The sequence below is a fragment of the Solanum tuberosum genome, unplaced genomic scaffold, assembly GCF_000226075.1.
Source record: "Solanum tuberosum cultivar DM 1-3 516 R44 unplaced genomic scaffold, SolTub_3.0 scf00024, whole genome shotgun sequence".
In the NCBI taxonomy this organism is placed as follows: Eukaryota; Viridiplantae; Streptophyta; class Magnoliopsida; order Solanales; family Solanaceae; genus Solanum; species Solanum tuberosum.
This window is the reverse complement of record NW_006238950.1, coordinates 849933-859037: the sequence shown is the minus strand read 5'-3', so window position 1 is coordinate 859037 and position 9105 is coordinate 849933. Positions and strand designations below refer to the sequence as shown.

The 9105-nt window shown below is 35.6% G+C and overlaps 1 non-coding gene across 1 annotated transcript; it reads left to right on the top strand.

Moving 5' to 3' along the window:
- The first annotated feature begins 9033 nt into the window (after positions 1 to 9033).
- TRNAM-CAU (transfer RNA methionine (anticodon CAU)) lies at positions 9034 to 9105 on the top strand. The gene has a single exon. It is a non-coding gene; the product is annotated as a tRNA-Met (tRNA).

The window sequence follows — 9105 nt, the reverse complement described above, 5'->3', positions numbered from 1 at the left end:
ATTTTAGGACGAAACTACGCTGAATTTAACATGCTTGACGCGTGGGTGAACTAACCCAAGCTATGTGATCTCAGATACCTTGTAGGGATCACCCCCGATGAAATCCACAACCTAAACTCGATGATCTTGACGATTTCCTTACTTCTCCTTCTCTTTTCTCCTCTTCTCTAAAACCCTAACTCTTTTCTAAAAGCTTAAAATTGACCAAGGTCAGTTTAGACCCTTAATTAATTCACTAAAATGAATCAAAATAAAAGGGTAAGGAAAAGACCAAACTACCCTTCAAAAATCCAGATTTGGACTTTCCTTAAACCAACAGCCCAACTTCCAAAGGGTATAACTCACTCATCTGAACTCGGAATCGAGAAAACTTGGAGGCGTTGGAATGATCATTCCAAGATATTTCCAACCATATCTGTAACTAAACCGAAATCATCCTGAGCTAGGAGTTATGGTCGTTTGAAGTTGACCAAAACTCACTTTAACTTACTTAAAATTTTCCAGATTTCCTTATACTTTCCAAAAATGACTATTTCCAGATTTTAAACTTCTTTCTAGTTGCGAGGTGTTACAATCGTCTCCTATAAAGAGCTTCATAAGGAGCCATATGGATGCTAGAGTGGTAACTATTGTTATAAGCAAAATCAATGAGAGGTAGGTGATCATCCCAATTAACCTTGAAATCAATCACAAGCCCTCAACACATCTTCTAAAGTATGAATAGTGTGCTCTGCTTGACCATCAGTCTGAGGATGAAAAGCAGTACTCAAGTTTACCTTTAAACCCAAGCCTTTCTGGAATGACTTCCAAAATTGTGCAGTAAATTGTGCTCCTCTATCCGAAATAATGGACACTTGAGCCCGTGAAGTCTAACTACCTCTTAAAGATATAACTTGGCATAATCTTCTGTTGAATGAGTAGCCTTTACCAGCAAAAAGTGGCTGATTTAGTCATTCGATCTACAATCACCCAAATGGAATCATGTTGCCAGCGAGACAGCGACAATCTGTAATAAAGTCCATATTAATCATCTCCCACTTCCATTACGGAATCTCTATATTCTGAGCCATACCGTCGGGTCTTTGGTGTTCTACCTTAACTTGTTGGCAATTCAGACACTTATCAATGAACTCTGCAATGCCCTTCTTTATACTACTCCACCAATAGATTTCTCTCAAGTCGTGATACACCTTTGTGGAACCCGAATGGATAGAATATCTAGAGTTATGAGCTTCCTCCATGATTCTCTCTTGGAGTTCATCCACCCTTGGCACACACAATCTTCTTTGATACCAAGTTTGTCACACCCCGAGCCTATACCCTGGGAGGGACTGGCACTCAAGAACCATTGCTAGCCCCAAGCGAACCCTTGGTCTGGCTTAGTACTTAGTGGAAGGCTTTACTCAACAAAGATAAGTCTGTGTAATAAAATATAATGTTATAAAGGAAACATTCAACTTTCCAATAAGGCAACTCAAGTCTCAACATAAACTGAATGAAAATGAAAAAAACTAATGAATTATAACTAGTATTTATGAAGCCTCTAGTACTATGAGGGATGTCGGGACAAGACCCCCGATCATCCTAACAACTGAAATGACAAAGCAAATATTACAGGGATCCTCTGAAAAGCACGGAGGCTCATCAAATGACTCTAAAATGCTCAATTGGATCAATGAAGCACTGGATACCGATCCTAATTACCTGTATCTGCATCAAAAAATGATGCAGGCCAAATGGCGTCAGTACATGGAATGTACGCGAGGGGAACGCTAAAACAAGACATAAGCTTGAAATAGAACTGAAGAAAACTTACCTCGTTTCAACTCAACTCAACTCATTTCATTATAAGGAAGAAATAGAAATGCAATATAAAGAAAGCTTTTAAAACATGTACATAGCAACTCGATGAATTGAAAACACAATAATAACTTAGTTTGTATATGAAAATACAAGTAAATCTGTGGGAGATTCTCTAACCGACAACCATCACTATGAGTTATGTGATGATACATCGTCTTGCCTCACGCTGCCATGGTCGTCCTATATTTTGTCGCAGTATAGAATCTACTAATAAGTGGATCCACTAGTCTATGCTAGAAAGCATTAAGGAATCATCTAAAAAGTATGACCCTTTTCTACCTATGGTGGCTACATGGTTTATGGAGACTTGAGTTATCTGAACTCGTCCCCATATTGGTGCTCAATACTACTCCCAAAATTTAACTAGCTCATATGTTTAAAAACTTAACTCCTCTATGGTTTGAGATTATTACTCAAAAGATCTTTCTCTTAAAAAAGATGGTACTAAACTACTCATGAAAACTCTTTTGGAAATCGGTGTTTCCTCTCATCTTAAATGTGAAAACATTTACTCTTTGGTAATACTTAGTTCCCGTATATCCTTTTGAAGAAATGAACTTGGCTCTACTTTTTCTCAAACTCAATGCTTAAGTCTTTAAAACAAGTTTAAAATAATTGTGAAAGACTTTTTGAAAAGACTCGAAGAACTCTCAAAACTTGACTCTTAGCTCTACCTTGAATTTGAGTTTATGGATTCAAGGTTATGATTCATGTTCACGGATGATTTCTAGATGTTTAGAAGTCATATAGAGTAGTTAGAATCGATAGGAAGTGTTAGTAAACTTTAGAAGGACTCAAACGGTTTAAAACGACAAAAAATGGGTGGGGTCAGACGTCCCGGGCGCATAACTGACGCGGGGTGCCAACCCCTAAAGTTCTGGGGCTCAATCTTGCGCACTACTGGCGCGCCACCCCAGCCCCTCTGGCGCATCTGGGGAGAGTCGTGCCAGCCCCTCCCCAGGTAGTTCTGACGAATTTTTCAACTCATTTTCTGATCTTAACTCGACTAGATTCGATTCTTTTTCTCAATTTCCCTTTAGATTCAGATACCCAATACATGTACACAAGAATCTAATCAAACACAACTCTAAAATCGACACGATTTCCTCAAGAACTCATCAATTTTATTTTAACTCAAGAATGAAAGCCAATTTCAAGAACACAATTCAAGAACATCAAACCTACAACTTTCTAGAACGAATTTAACGTTAAAATTAGTATGATTAGCGCATGGGTGAAAGAACCCAACGCTATGTGAACTCACATACCTATTTAGGGATCAAACCTTGACGAAACGATCTTCGATTCCGCAAGAAAACTCCAAGAGCGCCTTGACCTTTCTCTTTTTCTCCTCTTCTAGAACTATTTTCAAGCCCTAAGCTTTAATTTGGATTGTGTAAACTGAACCATCAGTTTAGACCCCTAATTAATTACTAAAAACGAAATAACTTAATTGGGTAAGGAAAAGACAAAAATACCCCTCTTAAATCCGGATGACTTTCCTTATCCGGACAACTCGACTTCAAACGGGCATATCTCCTTCATACGAGCTCAAAAATTAGCAAACTCGGTGGCGTTGGAAAGAGGATTCCAAGACTTTTCATTTGAAACCTTATAGACCACCTAACCTATCACTTGCTAAAATTTATGGTCATTTGAAGTTGACCAAAAACTCACACTTAGCATAACTTTCCAAATTTCCAGATTTTTATTCTTTCCAAAAATAGCTATTTCTAATTCTAGTTCTTTCTAAGGCGGGATGTTACATATTGGACTTGCACTTGGGCTGCAATAAAGAAGCCTAAGGGCCATTTTTTTGTAGTAAATAATAGTTGAGTTAGATCAACGAATTAGGAGATGACTTGTTAAACGCGAATGGAAAAAAAATTGCTTTAGGCATGGAACATGAGGAAACTGAACATTTAGGGTAAGAAATTTTAAGGAAAAATTATGCACAATAAGGAATGACAATGGGGAGGTGTCGGGAGGGTTGAGCTTAACCCACAAAATTTAATCCGCTATGCAATTTTTTTTTCCATTTTCATTTGCCATGCGTAAATATTTTAATATTTTCCTTTTCTAGTTAAGTTTGATACTAAAAATAAAATTCATAAAAATAAATATATTTTTCATTAAATTGTATTAATTTAATAGATAATGACTTAAAATTTTATTTCTTAAAGGTCAACCGGGAAACATGTAAAAATTTGTATTTGTTTTGATTGCACCATTTTCATTTATTATCTTGAATATTTTAGTAACTTTAAAGAAATTATCGTAATAGATAATGCTCTATCGCGCCTCTTATAATATGTCAAAAGTTAAAATTAAATTTTAATCCGCATAAAACCGCAACCCACCTCGCGCAGCATTAGTTTTAAAATTAACAACTTCAACCCGCATGTATCCTTCCCCACCACGCACAACCTTAAACCCGCCCAACATAGCCTTAAACACGCCCCGCCTAACATCTGCTCCACCCCATTAGCATTCTTATGCAGAATGTCAACCCATAAAATTTATTTACACTCAAAATAGCCCATTTTTTTAATTAAAAAAAAATAAAATTTATTACATTAATTAACTCATTTCATTTTCTTCCATTAATAAGTCCATTGGTTGCTTTCCCTCCTTTTTTTCCTTTTTTTTCTTTCAGTCTCTTCTTCTCTTCCATCGATGATTTCTTCTCCAAACCATCTGCTTCTTCTTCAATTCTTCCTTTTTTTCTTATCCTTTTTCTTCTTCAAACTTAAAAATATAAAGTTGATGAAATTGTCATTAGAGTTTCAATAAAATTCAATTTTGATTTCGCTTATGATTTCTATGTAGCTTTGCTATTTACGAATTTATTTTATAATTTTTTCACTAAATTCTTTGAAAGCTTGATTTTAAGTTATTGTGTTCTAGTATAATAACTATAAGAGATATTATTCAAATTTAGTGGTTAAATTAAAAAGGATATTGATTTAGGTATTTATTGAGTTATAATGTTATTCATGATTCAAAAGGTTATCAAAGAATTTCACCTTTCAGTAAAACATCTTAGTCTGTAACCGTTATGACTTTATTAGAGGATGACTTAAAAGGATTTCCATCTTCTAAAGATGGTATTGTTGTATGTATCTGTTGTGATCCACGATGACTTCATAAGGACCTATGGCCTAGACGCGGCAAATATGACTGATCCAATTGATATTATTGGGCCGAATAAAATGTTGGAGAGTTTTATATGGGATCCAGACCCAATTAGCTATTGTTAAAAAGGTCTAGGGATTAGAAAGAACAGTTATGCAAATTATGTTGAAGCTTTGGGTGTCAGTTATCTCTCATCTCCCTTTCTTTGTTCTAGTATCCCATCCCCTTCTAGTTACTTTCTTATATGTCAATCTATCTATAATTAGTATGTAATTACTTTGTTGTGTGTATTATAAGTTATAATTTGTATTCAGAGATAACAATATCTATCATTGTTTCTATTCGAAATCGGGTTTGTTTCATTGGTGCTTTCATCCAGAGGTCTTCAATGGAGGACCTAAAATTTTTCGAACTATCGACGGTTCAAATTAAGGGTTGTGAAGGATTCATGGTCAAAGAATATTGTTGAGATTCAATGTATGTTACAAGAGGTTGTATGGAAATTATCTCCAACCACACCTCAATTTTCCCTTGATTCATGTTCGTCCATGGAAGTAGATTCCGTGAAAATACCCAGATTCAACGGCAATGACCCTGCGACATGGGTTTTTCAGGTAGAACAATATTCACTCGCTATAAAATTCTTTTCGATCGAAAATTGTCATTGGCTTCTTTATATTTGGATGGCGATGCTTTAAATTGTTATTGCTGGTTATTTCGAAACAAGCAACTTGCAGATTGGGACTATTTTGTAGTAAAATTGTTCATTCGATTCCAAACTCGGAGTCAAGAAGCACTTGATAGGCGTTTAGCCTTTTTCCATCAACTTACCACAATAGACTATTGTCCGGAAGGAACTACAACTATTCCTTCATGGAATACCATTGCCAACTCTCCCTCGCCTCAATACTACCAAACCTTTGCCCACAAGGTGTTTGGGGAAAAGACGGATAAGAAAACAGAAAATGTTGTGAATGTTGAAGCAATGCTTCAAACACCGGATTCTATGAAACAAAAAAGGTGAGTTTAAGGATATAACAGTACAAATTAAAATTGCGGGTGCTGAAATTTTGACTAACTCATGCAAAACAGGAGAACTATGATTCTAAGGAGCTATCCAATTCGGATTTGGATGACAACAAAGAGCATCCCCTGCCTCTTGTTTTGATAATGACATATATACAAATGTCCGAGGAGGTGTGCCATTGCAGATCACAAAAATAGGTGCTGAAGTTACAATAAACAAGGCACGGCAACATTCGGTTGACAATAAAGTGGTCGAGTCACTCTGGAAAGAAGTGACCCCTTGATTTTGGATGGAACCAGATTGATGCACAAGCACATATTTATAAATTTTCCATTTGATCCCGGTGATTCTATTCCTCCATCCATTATGTTCAAGAGCGTGGATATACATTTGGATATATCACATTACTTGTCGATTGAACTATATTCTAGTGTATTTGTTCTTGATGGTACTACAAAAGGTGGCAAATTGTTGGATGAAATGGCAGTAGCAAAGTGGGTAGACAAACTGGTCAACCTCATCTGCCACGACCACTTCCAAAATTATCTTTCAAAGCTTTACTATTGGAATTTCCTAGCCCAACTTGAGCAATCTGTTGAAATAGAAAATGAATTAGACTTTGAGGGTCTTGTTATAATTGATGGTGTTGATTCCAAGATAATGCTCGTCTTGTCATTGCAAACTTCAATAGGGAAATGCAGCCTGCTACACTTGCTGCCATGTCACCAGAGTGGAAAGTGTTGAAATTAAGAAGTAATTATAAATCGAAGCTTCAAGTTGTGCACCCTATCGATTACACATTCTATAGTGTCATTGAGATGGTAGAGTTGGTTGTACGACATATATTACGTCTAGGCTTAGTGGCAATGCAGAGATTTGGTGGAGAGCGAGCTTCGAACGTAGTTCATCAGCATTTCAAGGAGGATAATTTTAGCCTCGATGGGTCCGATCATGTTAAGCAGTATTTCCTGTATCAAATTTCAAGTGCTTTTGGAGCTTCTTCTTGATGCTATTCTTGTGATCAACGTTCAGAAGCTATGCAAGAATAATGGAGTCAATTCTGGAATCATCAAAGCTGCCAACCAAATCACTATATTGCTCATAATGGCTTTCACCTGTAGCAGCCAAGGAATTAATAATACTCCAAGTTGCTAGATGAAGTTTCTTGATATGAACCTTGAGGACAAGGTTCCTTTCGGGGGCGAAAGTATTGTTGTGATCCACGATGACTTCATAAGGGCCTATGGCCTAGACGCAACAAATATGACTGATCCAATTATGTAAATTATGTAGCTGCCAAGGAATTTATAATACTCCAAGTTGCCGGATGAAGTTTCTTGATATGAACCTTGAGGACAAGGTTCTTTTCGGGGGCGGAAGTATTGTTGTGATCCACAATGACTTCATAAGGGCCTATGGCCTAGACGCGGCAAATATGACTGATCTAGTTGATATTATTGGGCCGAGTAAAATGTTGGAGAGTTTTACATGGGATCCAAGCCCAATTAGCTATTGTTAAAAAGGTCTAGGAATTAGAAAGAACGGTTATGCAAATTATGTTGAAGCTTTGGGGTTAGTTATCTCTCATCCCCTTTCTCTATTCTAGTATCTCATCCCCTTCTAGTTACTTTCTTCTATGTGAATCTATCTATAATTAGTATGTTATTACTTTGTTGTGTGTATTATAAGTTGTAATTTATATTCAGCGATAACAATATATATCACTGTTTCTATTGGAAATCGGGTTTGTTTTAGCATCATCGATATATAATTATACATCACATATACACTATCAATACATTAAATATATACAAAAAGTCATTTTTTATTGTAAAATATCACCTCCTCCTCCTCCTCCTCGAGATCCTTCATTATCAGTCGATCTATTTTCTTTAATTTTTGTTGCTTGTACAATCATACTGTTGTATAGATACCTGCTCCATCAATTGTATAAAGTTTTCTCTTCAATAATCTCCCTTTAATATAACAAGCTTCCTCCAATTTCATCAAACACCAAAAAAAGAAGAAAAAAAATACTCATAGTATAATTTCATCAAACACCCAGCAAACAAAAAAAAGATCTTTTTTCATTTTCTCTAACACCCAAAAGAGAAAAAATTAATCTATCTCCATTTTCATCATATACCCAGATTTTATTTAGCTTTCTTCGGTCACATAAAAAAATCACAAGAAATTAATTTTCTCTAATTTTATAATCCTAAAATTTGAGATACACGAAAATCATAGACAAAAAAATAGTGAATAAAACAGATTTTGTTCAAGGTTAAGATGAGGTTAATACAAAGAGAGATTAAAAATTGCACTAACACCTTCAACAATCGACAATACCATGGGGGTGAAGGGAAAAAATTGGAGTGAGAAAATTATGTGGGTCTATTTGTTGAAAAAAGAGAAAACGAAATGAAATAGGAGGTTTTAGACTTTTAACATGTAATTTTTTATGTGGCAATTTTAAATGATGTGGAATTGACATGAAATCAACGTGGAATCAATTGTAATGCACACGCCCTTGAGCCATCCAAAAAAGAGGTTTAAAATGTTGTGTTTTACTGTGTTTAAGGGTTCAATTGGCAAAGTGGTGAGTAGAATGGTCCAATTGACAAATGGAACTAAGTACAGGGCCTCCCAAGTCAATCCGCCTTATTTTTAACTTTGTCAAACACTCTTAAAAACTAAAAAAATGACTTAAAAGTAGATTTGACCAACATTTAAGTCATTCCAAACATGGTCTTACAAACCCAGGAATGACACTCAACTTAATCCCAAAAGCAAAACATGTTATAGTATTAAAATGCTAAATATTCAAAATACTATACGAAAAGTACTATAAATTGTAATTTTTTTGCATATCAATATGATGAATTAATACATTGCAAAATATTAGTTAAAGATTTTATCATTTGACTCTAAAAAAATGTCAACTAAAGGGGACGAAGGGAGTACAATTTACATTTGATATAGTTCCACTGAAAGGTATTATCAACACAATCAGAGTGGCGCAGCGGAAGCGTGGTGGGCCCATAACCCACAGGTCCCAGGATCAAAACCTGGCTTTGATA